Source organism: Dermacentor variabilis, chromosome 5 (assembly GCF_050947875.1).
Source record: "Dermacentor variabilis isolate Ectoservices chromosome 5, ASM5094787v1, whole genome shotgun sequence".
Classification (NCBI taxonomy): domain Eukaryota; kingdom Metazoa; phylum Arthropoda; class Arachnida; order Ixodida; family Ixodidae; genus Dermacentor; species Dermacentor variabilis.
Genome location: NC_134572.1, coordinates 111,318,794 through 111,338,578, shown reverse-complemented (window position 1 = coordinate 111,338,578; position 19,785 = coordinate 111,318,794). Strand labels below are relative to the sequence as shown.

Below are 19,785 nucleotides of genomic sequence, written 5' to 3'. Positions count from 1 at the left end.
CTGACAAAGCTTCCATATACGTGGCCATTCCAGGGTATTAACGCGAACAAGTACTCCGCTGACTGAGCGGGGTTGTACAAGGGAAAAAAAAGAAAAAGCTGCCGCTAAGCAGGCGGCAGTTTTGAATTAGTCCGTCGGGCCGGCGCAAGGTTTGGCGTTGGCTTGAAAGGCTGCCGTCTGGACGTTGGAGCCTTTGTGGGAGGTTCTCCGGTGCTTGTTCCATCACCTCTTGCAGAGCTGTCTCCAGTTTCCTCTCGGGTTCTCTTTCCAGGTCCGCTGCCAGACGCTGCCATATCGAGATCTGTGGAAATTTCCACTGTGGCTTTCGTGTTTTCCGGAAAAGAATCGCTGCTGTGGTCTTGGGTGTTGTTTGCGTCATCTTTCGGTGTGTCCAGGCTCGCTACTGTAGCATTAGGCCCAGGGTCTTCCTCGCTACTCGGCTCGTTGGCGTCTCCGCCTTGGGTGTGCAGAGGCACTACTGCCTCAGTCTTTCCTTCCTCGCCATGTTTTTTAGTAGCTTCTTCAGCATCAACTGCGTCCATCATGTGCTCCAAAACCAAATCCCTAAAGGCTGGGCCTGCTACGCTGGCGTAGGAGCGCGCGCACTGGGTCTCGTCGTGGCCATAGCGACGACAGAGCTCGCAACGTGGAACATGGCACTCCCGACGTATGTGGCCGATGCCGCGGCACCCGAGGGAGAGCGGAGCTCTCCCTGGAACGTGGACGAGTGCGACATCTTCAGCAACACGCAGTTGATGAGGCAAATCTTCGATGGTGACGCCCACTTTCACTTTCAGTGTCACGGAGCGCGTTGTTGATCCTTTATCAATGCAGCCTTTTCACCTTCCATTTCTTTCTTGTGATTTCAGTCACCTTTCCGAAGACCGCCAGAGCCGTTCACACATCGTCGTCCGGCACACCATGGAGTAGCCAGTAGAGCTTCAGGCGTACTCCTCTGTCGCAGGGGTCTATAACCCCGCAGCGCTCATTCTTGACATTGAAGGTGTATGCAGCCAGTATCTTCTTCTTTCCTTCCTCGTCCTTGAACGTCACTGCCCACAGTAGATTCATTTGGTATGCCCCAAGGGCAGCCACCTCCGGCAGCAGTGAAAGACCGTCGAGTGCGTCGCCGAAATGCTCGCAACGATAAGGCCTTTCCTTTAGGCAACCATGCAAAAAAAAACCGTATTCAAAACGGAATCACCTGTGGGCGGATGCAGCAAAACAACCTGGTAATCTTCAGCCTTCTTGTCAGAAGACCTAGTTCCGCGGCCATTGGCCACTGTAACCGCTCCGTGGGAGCACATGCTCGCACGACCGTTACCTGTAGGGGCCGGAAGAGGAATGGCTGAGCTATAGCGGCCGACGGGAGCGGCGGGCCAGAAGTTGCACCAATGCAGAACGTTCATTATTCAGGGCAAAAATACAACATTATCGTCAGCAAACGCGAGGCAACAGTAAAATAAAATACAGTGCCGCCAGTGAGGTTTGAACTCACGACCCCTGGTTTACGAGACCAGTGCTCTACCACTGAGCTATAGCGGCCGACGGGAGCGGCGGGCCAAAAGTTGCACCAATGCAGCACGTTCATTATTCAGGGCAAAAATACAACATTATCCTCAGCAAACGCGAGGCAACAGTAAAATAAAATACAGTGCCGCCAGTGAGGTTTGAACTCACGACCCCTGGTTTACGAGACCAGTGCTCTACCACTGAGCTATAGCGGCCGACGGGAGCGGCGGGCCAAAAGTTGCACCAATGCAGCACGTTCATTATTCAGGGCAAAAATACAACATTATCCTCAGCAAACGCGAGGCAACAGTAAAATAAAATACAGTGCCGCCAGTGAGGTTTGAACTCACGACCCCTGGTTTACGAGACCAGTGCTCTACCACTGAGCTATAGCGGCCGACGGGAGCGGCGGGCCAAAAGTTGCACCAATGCAGCACGTTCATTATTCAGGGCAAAAATACAACATTATCCTCAGCAAACGCGAGGCAACAGTAAAATAAAATACAGTGCCGCCAGTGAGGTTTGAACTCACGACCCCTGGTTTACGAGACCAGTGCTCTACCACTGAGCTATAGCGGCCGACGGGAGCGGCGGGCCAAAAGTTGCACCAATGCAGCACGTTCATTATTCAGGGCAAAAATACAACATTATCCTCAGCAAACGCGAGGCAACAGTAAAATAAAATACAGTGCCGCCAGTGAGGTTTGAACTCACGACCCCTGGTTTACGAGACCAGTGCTCTACCACTGAGCTATAGCGGCCGACGGGAGCGGCGGGCCAAAAGTTGCACCAATGCAGCACGTTCATTATTCAGGGCAAAAATACAACATTATCCTCAGCAAACGCGAGGCAACAGTAAAATAAAATACAGTGCCGCCAGTGAGGTTTGAACTCACGACCCCTGGTTTACGAGACCAGTGCTCTACCACTGAGCTATAGCGGCCGACGGGAGCGGCGGGCCAAAAGTTGCACCAATGCAGCACGTTCATTATTCAGGGCAAAAATACAACGTTATCCTCAGCAAACGCGAGGCAACAGTAAAATAAAATACAGTGCCGCCAGTGAGGTTTGAACTCACGACCCCTGGTTTACGAGACCAGTGCTCTACCACTGAGCTATAGCGGCCGACGGGAGCGGCGGGCCAAAAGTTGCACCAATGCAGCACATTCATTATTCAGGGAAAAATACAACATTATCCTCAGCAAAGGCAACACTAAAATAAAATACAGTGCCACCAGTGAGGTTTGAACTCACGACCCCTGGTTTACGAGACCAGTGCTCTACCACTGAGCTATAGCGGCCGACGGGAGCGGCGGGCCAAAGGTTGCACCAATGCAGCACGTTCATTATTCAGGGAAAAAATACAACATTATCCTCAGCAAAGGCAACAGTAAAATAAAATACAGTGCCGCCAGTGAGGTTTACACTCACGACCCCTGGTTTACAAGACCAGTGCTCTACCACTAAGTTATAGCGGCTTTTTTTTTCTTTATTGCCGGTGATCAGCAGTACATATGAATGGCAACATAAGGGACATATATACACAAACAGACGAACTTTTCATCCGTTACAACAAATTAATAAGTAAAAGCCGCCTGTTTTATTTAGGCTGGTGTTATTTAATATTCTTTGAGATTAATCAGGGGTTCTATCCTGGCCATCCAAGGCAAAGGACACTCTTGTGTAGCAAGCACATCAAGAAAACGTGTTATTTGTTCTCGAAAGAAAACACTAGCTGGTCTTGCATCGGGATCGCAATAGAAGCCTGCCATGCGAGCTCGCCATATACAGTAGAGGCTAGTTAACATTATCTGATCGAAAGGTGTTCCGTCCTCGCCATCTATCGGTAGATATGCCCTGTGGGTCAAGAGGAAATTCTTTCTTTATTGTTCGCTGTAGAACATCCCAGGAGAAAACTCCCGCCCAGCAGTGTAAAAAAACATGCTCTATTGTCTCTGGTTGTTTGCATATGAAGCAATGTGAGCCCCATGGCATGTAATAGCCCCATTCTTCTAAAAACCTTGCAACTGAGAGTGTACCTGTGTGTAGTTTGAAAAAGAAAGTTTTCATACCAGGTGGTACCTGCATTTTTTAACGCGTTTCAAAACATTCTGGCCAGGGCCTCGACTGTATAAAGTTCGGTACAGAGGTGAGGGGAAAAGGCTGTCGAATAGATCATTGCGCAGCCTTTTTGTTGTGACCGTAAACAAGTATTCTTTGGAAAACCATACAGCAAGGAAACGAACACCCAGCACAATTTCCTTATAGAAACCGAACACTGCGCCAGGTACACTTTGAGAGCATATAATAAACTCGGGTAACAAATGCGCTAGCCTAACCTTGCAGGCTGTTTGAAGAAAAGGATCAACATTGTTTCTGAAGAGAAAGAATCGTCCCACTAATTGCTTCACAAACAAGTGGGCCAGCCCTAATCCTCCATCTTTCACCTTTCTGAACAAATTGTTGCGGCTGCATCTCCCCCATCCGGAACCCCATACAAACACGGCAAAAACTGTGCAATTTCTGCACATTGGCCCTGTTACAGAAAATGAATTGCATAACATACCATAGCTTGGCTACGAAAAACAGGTGGCATACAGTAGCCCTGGCAAATACCGAAAGGTGTTAAGCTTTCCACGCTTCGGCCTTTTCTTTTGCACTTTTGAGCTCGCACTGCCAGTATTCGTCGCTCTGTTTATAGTTTCGAGTGGTACACCCAAGTATTTTGCTAGCGTTGTTGACCACGTGACATTGGCAAATATAGCGGGGCCTTACGCCACTCCCCATGCCAAATACCTAGGCACTTGCTCCAGTTCACTCTACTTCCTGTGATTTGACCAAAGTTTTGAACAACATTTATGGTTTGCAAAACGGTCTCCTTGTCTTTGCAACACGCGGCTACGTCATCCGCATAGGCTAGGACTTCTGACGCTTGCATCGTAAACCCATGAATACATTTGTTTTCAATCAGTGTCAAACATAAAGTCTCTAGATAAATACAGAAAAAATTGCCTGGCTGGGCAGCCCTGACGTACGGAACGTTGAATGCTGATGGGGGCCCCTAGTGACTTGTTAAATATAAGCTTAGTAGTGCCGTTCCGGTACGCCATGGCTACCCCGTCAGTAATTATGGATCCGACATTTATATGCTTCAGAATGGCAAGTAAAATAACATGAGCAACACAGTCAAAAGCTTTCTCCAATATCGGCACATGAAGTTGAAAAGGCAATTGATAATTAAAAACAGGGAAATCGCCTGGTCCGGATGGCATTTGTGCCGCTTTTTAAAAACAGTTTAAATCAGAATTGTCACCTCTGCTCGCTGTCGTCTTTAACGAAGCGTATGAAGTAAACGCATTGCCATATTCTTTCGGGGAAGCGCACACTGTGCTCATACCTAAGGCCGACGAGCCGGCGAAACTAAAACATGTAACATCGTACAGACTAATATCACTTACCAACAATGATCACAATGTGTTCATGAAGATAATTGCTGGCAGGTTACAATCAGTGATGGAAACCATAGTAGGTAGGCACCAAACATGCGGTATCAAAGGACGTACTATTAGCACAAACATACACATAATGAGATCAATTCTGGAATGTTGTGATGCAATAAGTTCGCGAGTTGCTATTCTCCAACTTGATTTGTGCCTCTTGTCCGTTCTTCATCTCGTCGCTGAGTTGCGGCATGCGTCCCAAAAACGTCACTCTAAAGGCTTCTACATCAACAGTACCCGCTGCAAAAAGCTGTTGAAAGTGCTGGAAAAACACTTGTGCTATGTCCTCACAGTCTGTTATTTCACGATTATCTACGTCAAATACATCTATGTGATTATGCCGTCCATGCCTCTTCTCAAGACCAAGCGCGCGTTTAGTCGGCGCCTCATCTGCTATCAGTGTCTGGGCCCTTGCGCCTATAATCGCTTCCCGATATCGTTCTTCATCGCGTAGCTCCAATTTAAAAAAAAATTAAATTATGGGGTTTTACGTGCCAAAACCACTTTCTGATTATGAGGCACGCCGTAGTGGAGGACTCCGGAAATTTCGACCACCTGGGGTTCTTTAACGTGCACCTAAATCTAAGCACACGGGTGTTTTCGCATTTCGCCCCCATCGAAATGCGGCCGCCGTGGCCGGGATTCGATCCCGCGACCTCGTGCTCAGCAGCCCAACACCATAGCCACTGAGCAACCACGGTGGGTGGCTCCTTTTTTTTTTTTTTCTTTATTGCCAGACCTCGACATATCACAACACAAATTCCTAAATGATATAAACAAAGACCAAAGAAGCAAAAAGGGATGAATACACAAACGGAACAAGGAACAGTAATATTTACATTCGCTGCCGTCCGCTACTGTGGCACGACGTTGTCGGATTAAAATTCCTTTAGTGCTGTAAGGGGTTCAACCCTCGACAGCCACTCAGGAACAGGCTGTTGCATCTTGATCACTTCCACATACCGTTGCATGGATTCACAAAAGTACAGACGCGCCGGTCGGGCATCCGGGTCACAATGGTAACCCGCCATTCTTGCGCGCCATAAACAGTGGAGGCCCGTAAGCATGATCAGGTCGTACGGGAAACCTTCGTCGTCATATACTGGCAGAAACCTGATTCCGTGGGGATCTATAGGTAGCTCCTTTTTTAGAGTCCTTTGTAACACGTCCCAGAAAAAGACCCCTTCCCAACAGTGGATGAAGACGTGATCTATGCTTTCTGTTTTTTTACATATAAGGCAGTTGGTTCCCCATGGCATGTAGAACCCACGTTGTTCAAGGAAGATTTTAACAGGTACAGTACCAGTGTGTAATTTAAAAAAGAACGATTTAGTGGCTGGTTGAACTGGCATCTTCTTCACCCTTTTCAATACATCTAGGCCTGGGCCTCCACTGTACGGGGCTCTGTACATAGGTACCAGCAAAACACTGTCACATAAATCACGATATAACTTTTTCCGTTTTACACTCCACAAATATGCACTTGAAAAACGAACACGCAAAAAGGAAACACTCTGAACTATTTCCCGAAAGAAACCACGGACTGGTCCTGGCATTATTTCCGTACCTACAATGAATTCGGGAAGTGATCTTGACAGCCTCATTTGGATCACCGTGCGCAGAAATGGGTCGTTTGTATCTCGAAAGAAGGAGAATCTATTCACCAGTTGACGCAAGAAGAGGTGCGCCAACCCCAGACCACCATCCTTCACGCGCCGGAAGAGATTATCTCTGCTACATCGCTCCCAGCTCGATGCCCACACGAATACAGCGAACACGCGGTGCAGTTTCTGCACATTAATACGAGAGCACTGTAGTACCTGCATTACGTACCAGATCTTTGTCACGAGAAACATGTTGCACGCTGTAGCTCTCGCGAATATTGACAAGTAACAGGCGTTCCATCGGTCGGCTTTTTCTTTTAGTTGTTTTGCCCGCTCCTTCCAGTACTCGCTACTGTCCCTGTAGGCATCAAGGGGTGCTCCAAGGTACTTAACTGGCGTCGTGACCCAGTTTACGTTCGAAAAGTGGTCTGGTGTAGACGCCCATCTTCCATGCCAAAACCCCAAACATTTCTGCCAGTTAACGTAGCTGTTAGTGACGTTACCAAACTTTTTGACGATGTTAACAGTATTCAATACACTTTGTTTGTCCTTGCAGCACACAGCCACATCGTCAGCGTATGCCAGTAGCTTCACTTCTGCTGATTGAAGACTAAACCCCTTAATACATTCATTTTCAATGATGGCCAGACATAGCGTTTCTATGTAGACACAAAACAGGAGTGGACTGAGTGGACAACCCTGGCGAACGGAGCGCTTCACGTTAATGGGGGCCCCCAACATCTGATTAATTATAAGTCTGGTATAGCAGCTCCGGTACGCCATGGTCACCCCTTCAGCGATTATGTGGCCAAAATTAACGTGTTCAAGGATGGTAAGCAATATGTCGTGAGAAACACAATCAAACGCCTTCTCCAAGTCTAGCTGGAGGATGGCTACTGCATCGCACATGGCGTCACAACACTCCAGCACACACTTCATTTTATGGATGTTAGTGAAAATGGTTCTTCCACGAATACCACACGTCTGGTGTGGGCCGACTACTTCCTGAATAACTGACTGGACCCGTCGTGCCAACACCTTCATCAATATTTTGTAGTCGCAGTTAGTAAGCGCTATGGGTCTGTAGGAGGAAAGTTGCTTGAGCTTTTCGGTCTCTTCTGTTTTCGGTATTAGTACTGTATGGGACTGGCCAAAGGATGGTGGAAGTATTTTCAGTTCATATGCTTCATTGAAAACTGCTGTTAACATAGGAGCTAGGTGGCTTTTGAACGATTTGTACCAAGCGGCACAAAGACCGTCTGGACCTGGCGACTTCCCAGGATTCAGGTCTTCGATGGCTTTCATCACTTCATGTTCTGTTAATGGTCGTTCTAAGGTTTCTTTAACCTCACTCGACAGCTGTGGGATTCGTTGCAAAAATAACTTCTTGAAATCGTGCATGTTGACAGGCCTGAATGTAAAAAGTTCTTTGTAATGCTCAAAGAAAGCACGCCCTATATTATTGTTATCCGTTAATACCACCCCTTCATATTCGATAGCCTCAATCTGCTTACGTCTCGAGTGCTTTTTTTCTAACCCCAGTGCTCTTTTCGTTGGCGTTTCCCCGCATGATAGCCTTTCTGCTCTGGCGCGCACTAGCGCACCTCGGAAGCGATCTTCGTCGAATACCTCGAGCTTCTTCTTAACGGCGCGCATATCTTGTTGATAGGCGCCAGGTTGCATGCATTCAAGCTTCGCAAATTTTTCTAGCAATGTTGTTAAATCCTTTTCTCTGGCCTTTTGTTCATATCGCAGTACGCTACTTCTTTCAATTGCCTTCAATTTAATGCTTTGCTTCAGCAACTCCCATTCCTCACCAAATTTCGTAGAACTGTCTGTTCCAAAAGAATTCAGAGCAGCCACTACATTTTCGTTAAAAGTTTCATCCCGTAACAGCTCTGCATTCAATTTCCACAGTTCCCAGACGAACTTGTTTCGTTCTTTCTTCCTGCCCACCGTGCATTTTACCAGGCAGTGGTCAGAATATGATATGGCCGTAACTGTGTAGCACTGGCATTTTTCAACTAAATCATATGAAAGATAGATACGGTCTAAGCGTGCGTGACTTGTGCCCTGAAAGTGAGTGTAGCTTACGTCTCCGTGACCGCGAAAACATTCTGCGATATCTTCTAATTCGAATTCGTGTGTGATCTGCGCCAGGATATCACTACTTTTGTCACAAACCACGCGACGCGTAGACCTATCCTCAGCTTTCAATACGCAGTTGAAGTCGCCTACACAGGCTATCATTTTTTGCACATGTAAATGATGCTTTAAACTCAAAAAGAAATTTGCCCTCTCTTGCACAGTATTAGGCGCATAAATGCAAAACACGCGCCATTGGACATTACAATAGCTGAAGTCACAAAAGACAAGTCGACCAGAAGTACAGGAGAAGTAACCATCTATAACAAGACCAGGGAGCTTCCTCACGAACAGCACACACCCTGCCGAAGTCCCTAAGGCGTGGCTCACTACCGTATAGTAGTTATACGTGAACCTTTGCACCATGCTCCCGGTCTCCTCCTCGCCGTCTACCTTGGTTTCTTGCACGGCTAAAACGTCGAGGTCGTGGTCCACTAGTAGTCTGTAAACCTGACTCTGTTTCCTTTTGGCGGCCAGACCTCGAACGTTTAGCGTGCCGAGGCTAAGCGACGGGTTGGTAGCCATTATTGGTGAAAACCGGAGGGGAGAAGGCCCGGAGCATGGTGCTCACCTTAACGTCTAGCTGACCGCTAGACGCCTCCGTGGCCATCCGGCGGCCGTCGCCCGGGTTCCTCTTTGGTCGGCTTCGGGGTTAGCCTACGGTCAGTCTCCAGGTTCGGCTTGGGCTTGAGGGTGGAGCGCCTTCCAGGTAGCGTCTTAGCGGGTGGTGCCTCGGAGTCACCGCCGGCCTTTCCGTCGACTTTCTCCTCGTGCTGCAGGGATCTCTTGACCGGTGCCGAGACGGATTCGACGCGGGCGCTAGCAGGGGTCGCGTTGTCGTCCGCCTCTGCCTGCGTTGCATCCGTAGCTGGCTGGTGGCTCTCATTTTCTTGCGGGGCCGTCTTCACGCTCTCGACTGTAGCCACTGGTTCTTTGGGGGGAGGGATATTCCTTCCTCCTTCGGCTTGCTTGGTCGTCGTGCCGGTTTCTGCCGCCACTTTGCCGTTTCCAGCTCCCGTGGCCGCTTCCTCCGCCTCGGTCACGTCCATTACATGGTCTAACGTCGACGGCTCGCTCTCCGCCGAACCCGCGGCTACTGCGTATGAACGCACACAGTCCGCGTCGTTGTGTCCAAAAAGCCTGCACCGCGAGCAACGGGGAACCTTGCATTCACGACGAACGTGGCCAGAGCCCCGGCAGCGCAGGCACTGCATGGGACGTCCTGGGGCTACCACCAGCGCAAGCTCGCCGGCGACGCGGATCTGGTGGGGCAGGTCGTCGACTTTCATTCCTGCCTTCAGCTGCAGCAGCACTGCTCGGGTCGTCGAGCCCTTGTCGGAAACGCCATCCACTCGCCAGCGCTCCCGGGTCACTTCCGTCACCTTGCCGAAGGAGGCCAGCGCGGTCTTGACGTCTTCGTCGTCCACCCCATGCAGAAGCCAGTGGATACGAAGCTTCACCTGTTGTTCCTTGGGGTCGATGACCAGGCAGCGACGCCCCTTCACCTGCAGCTCCTTCAGGGCCGCCAGCTTTACGGCAGCCTCGGCTGTCTTCATCGTCACCGCCCATACATGGTTGATTTGGTATGCTCCAAGGGCGACGACGCCAGAGAGCATACCAACAGCTTGAAGCGCGTCTCGAAAATCTTCTACACGAAACGGGCGAACACGAGCGTCGCCGTGCAAAAAAACTGTGTTCAAAACAATACGTCCTGTAGGTAGGCGAGGCAAAATTATCTGGTAATCTTTATCTTCTTCCGTCGAAAGCCTGTTGCCGCGGCTAACAGCCGCATATGCCGCTCCATTGGAGCCCATGATCCCGCGATCCGTTCAGCTCGGGAGCCGGAAGCAGAATCGACGGCGGGTGGCTCCAATTTCGCTTTTATGCTGCGCAGATCGTCTTTGTATGCACCCGGTTGACTGCACTCTAAGGTCGTTAATTTTTCCAACACCGTCCTCAATTCTTTCTCTTTAGCTTTGTCTTCGTACATTATTTGACAGGAGCGATCGATTGCGGCTAGTTTAATTTGTTGTTTAAAATTTTCCCACTTTTCGGTGACTTACGCAACGTTATTTTCTAGTTCCTTCAAATGATCCTGTACAGACCTCTCACGTTTAGCGTGCCTAAGCTAAGCGTAGGGTTGGTTGCCATTGCTAATACGGGAAGTGAGAGAGGTCCGGAGCACGGTGCTCACCACGTCTAGCCAGCGACTAGACGCCTCCGGGACCGTCCGGTGGTCTGGTGTGGTCCGCAGACGGCTGTGCCTTGTCGCCGGCTTTCCCATCCCGACGAAAGTTTGGAGAGGGCTTAAAGCTGCTGCTCCCAGTCAAAGTTGTCCTTGCAGGCGGCCCGTCGGTGTGGTTCTTAGTAGTTGTTTTCTCGTCGATAGCATCTAGCGGCCTCTTAAAGGTAGCGTTACCGCTCGTATCCATAGGGTCGATGTTTGGGGGCGGATCCCCACATTCGGCCTCGCCTGCGGCTTCATTAACTACAACGCAGTTATTCTTGCCTCTCTCATGCTCTTCTGCAGGACCCGTCGTGGCCCCGTCTTTCTTTTCAGGGGTAACAAATACACCTTTCGTATCTTTCGTTGCCTCCGATGTACCCTCAGCATTGTTGGCGCTGTCCTTGTCACCAGCCCCCTTGGCGGCGTCCTCGGCTTCAGCAGCATCCATCGTCATCTGCGCGACGACCTCGTTCGCTGGTGGCCCCACAGCTGCAGCGTATGTGCACATGCACTGATCTTCGAAGTGTCCAAAGCTGCGACATCGAGCGCAACGCGGTACCTTGCACTCGCGACGGACGTGTCCGACACCCTTGCATCGTAGGCACTGCATCGGCCGTCCAGGTGCTACCACAAGAGCCAGTTCACCGGCAACTCGGATTTGGTGCGGGATGTCATCGACTTTCATCCCGCTCTTCAACTTCAACAGAACGGTCCGAGATGTTGAGTCCTTGCCGCCTACGTCTCTGACCCACCATCGTTCTCTCGTCACTTCAACGACTTTGCCAAAGGCCGCCAGCGTTGCCTTTATATCTTCGTCCGCCACCCAATACAGCAGCCAATGAAGGCGGAGGCGTACCTGTTGGTCTTGAGGGTCGACGATTACGCAGCGACGCCCCTTCACGTTGAGTTCTTTCAACGCCAGCATCTTTTTCGTTGCCTCGTCACTCGCGAAGGTGACTGCCCACACGTGATTGATCTGGTAGGCTCCAAGGGTCATGACCTCCTGCAGCAATCCAGTCGGGACGAGCGTATCTCGAAAGTCTACGACCCTATAGGGCCTCGCTCGCACGTCGCCATGCAAAAACACAGTGTTTTTCACGACAGATCCCTTGGGAAGTGGTGGCAAAATCAACTGGTAGCTAGCTTCCTCGTTATCGTCGATAAGCATGTTACTGCGGGCAGTGGCCGCAAAAGCCGCTCCTTCGGAGCCCATAATCCACGCGTCCGTACAGCCCAGCTGCCGGAAGCAGAATCTCTAAACTATAGCGGCTGACGGCAGGGGCGGGCCAAAAGTTGAAGCAATGCAGCAGGTTCATTATTCGGGGCAAAAACACACCATTATCGTCAGCAAGTGCGAGGCAACAGTAAAATAAAATACAGTGCCGCCAGTGAGGTTTGTACTCACGACCCCTGGTTTACAAGACCAGTGCTCTGCCACTGAGCTATAGCGGCCGACGGGAGCGGCGGGCCAAAAGTTGCACCAATGCAGCACGTTCATTATTCAGGGCAAAAATACAACATTATCCTCAGCAAAGGCGAGGCAACAGTGAAATAGAATACAGTGCCGCCAGTGAGGTTTGAACTCACGACCCCTGGTTTACAAGACCAGTGCTCTACCACTGAGCTATAGCGGCCGACGAGAGCGGCGGGCCAAAGGTTGCACCGATGCAGCACGTTCATTATTCAGGGCAAAAATACAACATTATCTTCAGCAAAGGCGAGGCAACAGTGAAATAGAATACAGTGCCGCCAGTGAGATTTGAACTCACGACCCCTGGTTTACAAGACCAGTGCTCTACCACTGAGCTATAGCGGCCGACGAGAGCGGCGGGCCAAAAGTTGCACCAATGCAGCACGTTCATTATTCGGGGCAAAAATACAACATTACCCTCTCCAAGGGCGAGGCAACAGTAAAATCAAATAGAATGCCGCCAGTGAGGTTTGAACTCACGACCCCTGCTCTACGAGACCAGTGCTCTACCACTGAGCTATAGCGGCTGACGGGAGCGGTGGGCCATAAGTTGCACCAATGCAGCACGTTCATTATTCGGGGCAAAAATACAACATTATCCTCAGCAAGTGCGAGGCAACAGTAAAATAATATACAGTGCCGCCAGTAAGGTTTGAACTCCCGACCCCTGGTTTACGAGACCAGTGCTCTACCACTGAGCTATGGCGGCTTTTTTTTTCTTTGTTGCCGGAAGTTTCAGCAAGCTAACACACAGGGCATCATTTCTTGAAATAAGGTAAACGATACATTATTATACACAAACACACATTCAACTTTGTGCGCATGCATATTGTGCGGTGAGTCACATTGTGGCTGGCCATGTCAAGTTTAAGATTTCTTTAATGTGGCGAGGGCCTCAATCCTCGCCAGCCAATCCGGATGACATTCTTGTTTTTTAATTACATCAATGAACTTGGAAATAGCTTCCCGGAAGAGCAGCCGCGCAGGCCGGCTGTCAGGCTCACAAAAGAAACCGGCAATTCGAGCCCTACATAAACAGTGGAGGCCCATTAGTATAATTCAGTCCAAAGGCATGCCGTCCTCATTTTCTACCCTCAAAAATCTAATACCTAATGGACTTAAAGGCAATTCTTTCTCTAGTGTTCTTTGAAGAACGTCCCAAAAGAAAACCCCTGCCCAACAATGCAAAAAAACATGGTCAATTGTTTCTAATTGTTTACATATAAGGCAGTTTGCTCCCCATGGTAAATAAAAACCCTTCTCTTGTAAAAAGGCCCGTACCGGCAAAGTTCCGGTATGCAACTTAAAGAAAAAGGATTTAGTGCTTGGCTGCACCTGCATTTTCTTAACCCGCTTTAACACGTCGTTTCCCTGTCCTCCACTGTTTATTGCTCTGTATATCGGAACCGGCATAATCATGTCAACTACATCCCTGTACAATTTTTTCCGCGACACCGAAAAAAGATAATCATTAGACAACCGCACGGACAGAAAACGTACACTGTCAACGACTTCCTTTAGATACCCTCGAAGAGCACCAGGCATACTTAAATTGCACACCACGTACAACGGCAGATGCTTGCTCAGTCGTAACTGGCACATTCTGCGCAGAAAGGGGTCATGCACGTCTCGAAAGAAAAAAACCGGTTTACTAGCTGCTTCACAAAAAGATGTGACAGGCCTAAGCCCCCGTCCTTGACTCTCCTAAATAAGTTTGTGCGGCTGCACCTCTCCCATTCTGATGCCCAAATGAACACAGCAAAAACTCTATGGAACATTTGCACATTTAAACGAGAGCAACAGAAAACTTGCATAACGTACCATATTTTGCTTATTAAAAACAAGTTACATACAGTAGCTCTCGCAAACATCGAGAGATGAGCACCTTTCCAATTTGTTGTTTTTTCCTTGAGTCGTTTGGCCTCTTCCAGCCAATAGTCCTCATTCCGCCGGTAATGTTCGAGCGGAACACACAAGTATTTAGCTGGCGCTTTAATCCATCTAATGTTGGCGAACATTTCCGGTGTTGACGGGCATTCACCATGCCAAAAACCGAGACACTTATTCCAATTTGCAAACCTCCCTGTTGTGTTTCCGAAATGTTTAACAATGGTTGTTACCTCTGTTATGCTTTCTTTAGTTGTACAGCACATCGCTACATCGTCTGCATATGCCAGGAGTTTCACTTCGGGTTCCATGAGTTCGAAGCCCTTTATGCTACTGTTTTGAATAATTGCCAAACAAAAGCTTTCTAGATAGATGGCAAACAAAAGCGGGCTGAGAGAACACCCCTGGCGCACGGAACGCTCTATTTTAATGGGGGGCCCCCCGTGTCTTATTAACAATCAGTCGTGTTGAGCAGTTCCGGTACGCCAGAGCTACCCCATCAGCGATGATTGATCCTACATTCACGTGCTCAAGAACTAATAACAAAATTTCGTGTGGGACAAAATCAAAGGCTTTTTCTAAATCTATTTGCAGGATGGCAACGGCATATTGAAAATCGTCACAGCATTCCAAGACGCCTCTCGTCGTGTGTACATTTGTCGCAATAGTGCGTCCCTTTATACCACAAGTCTGGTGTGGTCCTACAAGATCCTTAATTATTGACTGTAATCGGCTTGCAAGAATTTTCATTAAAACTTTGTAATCCGTGTTGGTCAATGAAATGGGTCTGTATGCTGTGACTAGCCTCAGCATTGCTTTTTGGTTCGTCTTAGGAATAAGGACGGTATGGGTTTCAGAGAAAGACGGTGGTAATCTGTTGGTAACAAAAACTTCGTCAAACAACGCTTTCAACAAAGGCACCAACTCGTTCTTGAACGCTCTATAAAAGGCCGCGCCAAGACCATCCGGGCATGGCGACTTATTAGGGCTCAGGTTATCTATAGCACTTTCTATTTCAGCATGCGTAATGGGTGCTTCTAGAAGTGACTTCGTTTCCGCTGATAGTTTGCTCCGTATGCCTCGATATCGACTGGCTGGTATGCAAAGAACCACTCGTAATGCCAGTGAAAAGCACCTGCGATGCTCTCCCGGTCATTCAGTTCTTGGCCATTTTCTTCAATCACTTCTATTTCGTTTCGCCGCGCATGCGTCTTCTCGATACCTAGCGCCCGTTTCGTGGGCGTTTCACCCACGGCCCATGATTGTGCTCTGGCTCGAACGAGCGCCCCGCGATAGCGGTTCTCCTCGAATTGTTCCAGCTGTTGTTTTATCCTAAGTAGGTCTTCTTTAAAAAGACCTGGCGCTTTGCTTTCCAGCGCAATTAGTTTCCGCAATGTTTCCTTCAGCCCGTTCTCTCTCATTTTTTCACGGTATTTCAAGACGCTGCTTCTTTCGATTGCCTTTATTTTAAAACTTTGTTTTAGTAATTCCCAATCAACACCTATCTGCTTATTACCGTCCAGTTTAACCTCGTTTATTGCTTCTGACACAAAACGGATAAAGTGCTCGTCACGTAGTAGCGTTGCGTTAAATTTCCACAGATCCCAGTTAAAACTATAACATCTTTTTTTTTCACCCACATTGCATTTCACTAAGCAATGGTCCGAGAAAGAAACTGGTAGTACAGTGTAAATGTTACATGCAGGTATGATCTGAAGGGACACGTAAATCCTGTCTAGCCGAGCATGGCTAGAGTCCTGAAAATGCGTGTACTGCACCGCGCGTTCCCCTTCTAGACATTCGGCAACGTCGGCAATATCATGCTCGTCTATCAGTTCTTTTAACAATACGGTGCTCTTGTCGTTCGGTCTCTTTTTTGTCGCTCTATCCCTCCCACTCAGTACGCAATTGAAATCCCCTAGAAAAACCAGTTGTTTCGTGACGTTGAGATGCTTGTTTATCTCCGAAAAGAAAATGGTTCGGTCTTTATCCGCGTTTGGTGCATAAATACAAATGACCCGCCAGTCACGATCGCCCAACGAAAAATCGCACCACACTATCCTACCCGAAACACATGAAAAATAATTTTGTATCACAAGGCCTTGCAACTTTTTCACAAAGATGATGCAGCCAGCAGATGTTCCCACGGCATGGCTAACAACCACAAAATACTTAGACGTGAAACTAAGCACCATGCCTCCGGTTTCCTCCTCCCCTTCAACTTTTGTTTCTTGTACAGTGGTGAGCAGCCTTGTCTAGAGCGCGCCGACGGTGCTCTACGGAGCATGTCAGCGCCACCTAACGTTGCGCTCTGGGTTTCAGTTATGCGTCCCGCGCGCATGCGCGGCAGAAACAGAGGCATGCCTGCTCATCGCTTCCTTGTCCAGCCACCGCCTTGCGAGTTCGTTTTGTGCCGCCAGGGGCGCGCTGCCTGCAATTGTGACGCTGTGACGGCGGCGAGGGCGTCGCCGGCATGTGCACCCATGTGCACTCCGCGTAGAGGAAGCCAAATTCTCAGATCTGTATGGATGCCAAATGCGGTGTCACTTGTAGCTAGCTGATAACACATCGCGAAGACACGCCATTACACAATATGCCTGCAACGCATGGTGAGTGGTGGTAACGCTCAAACCCTATATATACTCTATACAGATAAGACGACAATAGACACCAAACAACCACATAGACCCAACTCCTGCACTCTTAGCCTGGTCTGCGCCTGAAACGCGCGATCACCCGATATCACTTGCACTTGCTTGTCTAGCCGCCCCGCGATTCGCGCGAAACGCGTTGGTTTTCCGGCCGCTGTTACATATCATTCAGCCCGGCCCTGGCGGACTGAAGCGCAAGCACTGAGGCCGAGAACCCACGAGCAGGCACCGCTTTATTTTGGCCGCGCATGCGCACAAGACGCATAGCTCAAACCCAGAGCGTAACGTTAGGTGGCGCTGACTTGCTCCGCAGAGCACCGTCGCCGCGCTCTAGACAAGGCTGCTCGCCACTGCACTGCCAACACGTCAACGTCCTGGTCCACCAAGAGTCGATAGACCTGACTCTGCTTTTTCTTGGCAGCGAGTCCTCGCACATAAAGTGTTGCGAAACTCAGACAGGTTGGAAGCCATCATTCTCCAATTGTTAAAGGGTAACCCGAAGCATGGTGCTTACCTTTAACGTCTAGCACATCGCTAGACGTCACCGTGCTTGTCCAGTTGCCCGGTGTCGTTTTGTTGCGGCGCCGGATTGTCCCCGACACGCCTCCCTGCCCCGACGTTCCGTACTGGCTTGTAGCCGGAGCGTCTCCCCAGAGGCGCCATTGCAGGCGGTCCATCCGTCTTGCTTGCCTCATGGCTGCCTTTCCTTTTTCCAGCGGTCGCTTGACGGCCGCACCAGCAACCAATGTATTGTTGGTCCCGTCAGCTGTCTGGTCTTTGCAGTCGGTCAGTCCGCCGACCACAACAACTTGCGGAAGATACTCCCCTTTCACAGCGTCTTTCTCTGCCGTTGTCTGTGTCCTCGAACATTTATTCGCAGGTTTAGGGGGCCCGTGTGTCTCCTCTGCAGCAGGGGCCACTGCAGTGGTCTCCTGCAGTTTGGCCACGTCTCCTGTACCTCTGGCAGATTCCTCAGCTTCAGCCACGTCCATGGCTTCCTCTGCTGCCTTGTCAGCTGCAGGCTGACCTACCGCTGCGGCGTAAGAGCGCTCACACTTGGCGTCAACATGCTCGAAACGTCGGCACAGAGAACATCGGGGCACTTTACATTCGCGGCGTATGTGACCGTTTCCTTTGCAGCGCAAACACTGCATCGGCCGCCCAGGGGCGACGACGAGGGCCAGCTCACCGGCGACCCGGACCTAATGGGGCAGGTCATCCACGGTGACACCGCTCTTGAAGTTCAACAGCACGGTCCTCGTCGTCGAGCCTTTGTCACTGACGCCTTCAACGCGCCAGCGCACCCGGCTGACCTCCAGCACCTTGCCGAAGGCCGCAAATGCCGTCTTCCCATCCTCGTCGTCGACACCGTGGAGTAGCCAGTGCCGCCGCAACTTCACCGTCCGGTCGTGCGGATCGATGATGAGGCAGCGCCACCCCTTCACCTGAAGCTCCTTGACGGCCTGGAGACGCTTTGTTGCATCAGCGCCACACATGGTGACGCCCAAGCATGGTTTATCTGGTACGCTCCCAGCGCAACGACTTCCGGCAGCAATCCGGTAGGGCGCATGGCGTCACGAAAATCTTCAATTTTGAAGGGCCTCGCCTGGATGTCGCCGTGTAAAAACACGGTGTTCAACGCCACAAGACCCGTAGGCAGCTGTGGCAAAACAATCTGACAGTCGCTATCGTCGTTCTCGTTGAGCCTGTTACCGCGGGACACGCCCGCCTGAGCCGCTCCATAGGAGCACATGATTGCACGTCCGTTCGCTCTGGTGTCCGGAAGTGGAATGACCAATGAGCTATAGCTGCCCTCGGAAGCGTCGAGCCAAAAGTTGCACCAATGCAGCACTTTCATGGTTTGGGGCAAAAATTGTACATTATACACTGCACGTGCCTTAAACAGTAAAAGAAATTCAGTGCCGCCAGTGAGGTTTGAACTCACGACCCCTGGTTTACGAGACCAGTGCTCTACCACTGAGCTATAGCGGCCGACGAAAGCGTCGAGCCAAAAGTTTCACCAATGCAGCACTTTCATTGTTTGGGGCAAAAATTGTACATTATCCACTGCACGTGCCTTAAACAGTAAAGGAAATTCAGTGCCGCCAGTGAGGTTTGAACACACGACCCCTGGTTTGCGAGACCAGTGCTCTGCCACTGAGCTATAGCGGCCGACAAAAGCGTCGAGCCAAAAGTTCCACCAATGCAGCACTTTCATTGTTTGGGGCAAAAATTGTACATTATCCACTGCACGTGCTTTAAACAGTAAAAGAAATTCAGTGCCGCCAGTGAGGTTTGAACTCACGCGTCCCCTGGTTTACGAGACCAGCGCTCAACCACAGAGCTATAGCGGCTTTTTTTTTTCTTTATTTCCTCGTAACTGAAATGTCATGCGCAATAAATTGTTAAAAGAGAGTCAGCGTAGCTTATGCCGACTCGCTGACATTAAAATCGCCTGAACTTAGCCAAGTCATCGAACAACCCAAAACCACTCGGGCGGTTCTTTCTGTACTTTGTACACTTCACGCATGTAGACGACACTTTCAATAAAGTATTCTCGGACAGAACGGACATTCACATCAGCATTACATGCCGACGTTCTTGTTGACCATATACTATGGAGGCTCAGCAGCATAATAAGGTCATATAGAACATCGTTATGGCCTGTATCTAAGTATCTGATACCCCGTGGTGTTATTGGTAATGCTTTCTTTAATGTCCGTTGTAAGATGTCCCAATGAAGAAAGGGATCCCAACAATCGATGAAGACGTGATCAACAGTCTCTGG

At 49.7% G+C, this 19,785-nt stretch overlaps 17 non-coding genes across 17 annotated transcripts; all 17 read right to left on the bottom strand.

Moving 5' to 3' along the window:
- Positions 1-1,473: 1,473 nt before the first annotated feature.
- TRNAT-CGU (transfer RNA threonine (anticodon CGU)) lies at positions 1,474-1,545 on the bottom strand. The gene has a single exon. It is a non-coding gene; the product is annotated as a tRNA-Thr (tRNA).
- Positions 1,546-1,655: 110 nt separating this feature from the next.
- On the bottom strand, positions 1,656-1,727 carry TRNAT-CGU (transfer RNA threonine (anticodon CGU)). The gene has a single exon. It is a non-coding gene; the product is annotated as a tRNA-Thr (tRNA).
- A 110-nt stretch (positions 1,728-1,837) lies between these two features.
- TRNAT-CGU (transfer RNA threonine (anticodon CGU)) lies at positions 1,838-1,909 on the bottom strand. Its single transcript has one exon. It is a non-coding gene; the product is annotated as a tRNA-Thr (tRNA).
- A 110-nt stretch (positions 1,910-2,019) lies between these two features.
- Positions 2,020-2,091, bottom strand: TRNAT-CGU (transfer RNA threonine (anticodon CGU)). Its single transcript has one exon. It is a non-coding gene; the product is annotated as a tRNA-Thr (tRNA).
- Positions 2,092-2,201: 110 nt separating this feature from the next.
- Positions 2,202-2,273, bottom strand: TRNAT-CGU (transfer RNA threonine (anticodon CGU)). The gene has a single exon. It is a non-coding gene; the product is annotated as a tRNA-Thr (tRNA).
- Positions 2,274-2,383: 110 nt separating this feature from the next.
- On the bottom strand, positions 2,384-2,455 carry TRNAT-CGU (transfer RNA threonine (anticodon CGU)). The gene has a single exon. It is a non-coding gene; the product is annotated as a tRNA-Thr (tRNA).
- Positions 2,456-2,565: 110 nt separating this feature from the next.
- Positions 2,566-2,637, bottom strand: TRNAT-CGU (transfer RNA threonine (anticodon CGU)). Its single transcript has one exon. It is a non-coding gene; the product is annotated as a tRNA-Thr (tRNA).
- Positions 2,638-2,741: 104 nt separating this feature from the next.
- Positions 2,742-2,813, bottom strand: TRNAT-CGU (transfer RNA threonine (anticodon CGU)). The gene has a single exon. It is a non-coding gene; the product is annotated as a tRNA-Thr (tRNA).
- A 105-nt stretch (positions 2,814-2,918) lies between these two features.
- TRNAT-UGU (transfer RNA threonine (anticodon UGU)) lies at positions 2,919-2,990 on the bottom strand. The gene has a single exon. It is a non-coding gene; the product is annotated as a tRNA-Thr (tRNA).
- A 9,378-nt stretch (positions 2,991-12,368) lies between these two features.
- On the bottom strand, positions 12,369-12,440 carry TRNAT-UGU (transfer RNA threonine (anticodon UGU)). Its single transcript has one exon. It is a non-coding gene; the product is annotated as a tRNA-Thr (tRNA).
- A 110-nt stretch (positions 12,441-12,550) lies between these two features.
- On the bottom strand, positions 12,551-12,622 carry TRNAT-UGU (transfer RNA threonine (anticodon UGU)). Its single transcript has one exon. It is a non-coding gene; the product is annotated as a tRNA-Thr (tRNA).
- A 110-nt stretch (positions 12,623-12,732) lies between these two features.
- On the bottom strand, positions 12,733-12,804 carry TRNAT-UGU (transfer RNA threonine (anticodon UGU)). The gene has a single exon. It is a non-coding gene; the product is annotated as a tRNA-Thr (tRNA).
- Positions 12,805-12,914: 110 nt separating this feature from the next.
- TRNAT-CGU (transfer RNA threonine (anticodon CGU)) lies at positions 12,915-12,986 on the bottom strand. Its single transcript has one exon. It is a non-coding gene; the product is annotated as a tRNA-Thr (tRNA).
- Positions 12,987-13,096: 110 nt separating this feature from the next.
- Positions 13,097-13,168, bottom strand: TRNAT-CGU (transfer RNA threonine (anticodon CGU)). Its single transcript has one exon. It is a non-coding gene; the product is annotated as a tRNA-Thr (tRNA).
- Positions 13,169-18,917: 5,749 nt separating this feature from the next.
- On the bottom strand, positions 18,918-18,989 carry TRNAT-CGU (transfer RNA threonine (anticodon CGU)). Its single transcript has one exon. It is a non-coding gene; the product is annotated as a tRNA-Thr (tRNA).
- A 108-nt stretch (positions 18,990-19,097) lies between these two features.
- On the bottom strand, positions 19,098-19,169 carry TRNAA-CGC (transfer RNA alanine (anticodon CGC)). Its single transcript has one exon. It is a non-coding gene; the product is annotated as a tRNA-Ala (tRNA).
- Positions 19,170-19,277: 108 nt separating this feature from the next.
- On the bottom strand, positions 19,278-19,351 carry TRNAT-CGU (transfer RNA threonine (anticodon CGU)). Its single transcript has one exon. It is a non-coding gene; the product is annotated as a tRNA-Thr (tRNA).
- Between the last annotated feature and the right edge of the window lie 434 nt (positions 19,352-19,785).